Raw genomic sequence first — 944 nt, 5'->3', positions numbered from 1 at the left:
GTGTGTATGTGTGTTTATGTGTGTGTGTTGACAACTATTATATATATATATATATATATATATAATAGTTGTCAACTTGTAACGAGTATGACCCATCACTGACAAAGCAATGTCTGTGCAAAATTTTATATCCATTAAGGCTTTCACAACATGCCATAGTCCCTCTCTACCCAACTGACATATAATCCAGTGACAAGCTACTGCAGGGGATCTAGTACCAATATGGGCTGCAAGCAAGCAAAAGACTCCCAAACACAAGCAAAAGACACCCAAAATGTCCAGTGCCATTCCTTGCATATCCTGTTTCATATCAGAATGACTTTCTCCTAGAGACATGCATTAACAAAAGCTAAGAGGTGCTTCATTCCCAGTGGTCTTCCAACATGTCGGACACCAACACGGAACTTCTGAGTGTGCCCACTCCCTATCGCTTGACAGACGCAGAGCCTACACTAGGTTCATCTGTTCTTTTGTTTTTAGCCCTGCTGTGTTTCTAGTAAACCCTCCTCAACAGTATGCATACATACATACATACATACATACATAAATACATACATTCTATGCAAGCATGAAAAGTGGATATCTTGTGTGTGTGTGATCACACATTAGTCATTTGTTTTCTTATCCAAAACTACGTCAAAAGTACTGAACGAATCTTTATGAAATTTGGAAATTATATTCTATGTATAACGGCCATAACTCCCATCAAAATTCATATATTTTTGATGTTGATGAAATTTTAACCAGAACATAACAGATGAGCATTATCTGTAATTCAACGGAACAGATTTCTGCAATGTGGTGCATAAATTGTCAAGTAAATGAGACGCATCTTTGCCTCCACTGATTCACTTGCAAAGTGTTGAGTAAAATTATTTCGTTGCAGACCTCCTTTGGGTCTTTTTATTATCACTGCGACACACATAGTCCCCAGTTGGTAACAT

This window comes from Octopus bimaculoides, chromosome 1 (genome assembly GCF_001194135.2).
Source record: "Octopus bimaculoides isolate UCB-OBI-ISO-001 chromosome 1, ASM119413v2, whole genome shotgun sequence".
NCBI classification, from domain to species: domain Eukaryota; kingdom Metazoa; phylum Mollusca; class Cephalopoda; order Octopoda; family Octopodidae; genus Octopus; species Octopus bimaculoides.
Note: the sequence above shows the minus strand (reverse complement) of the source record.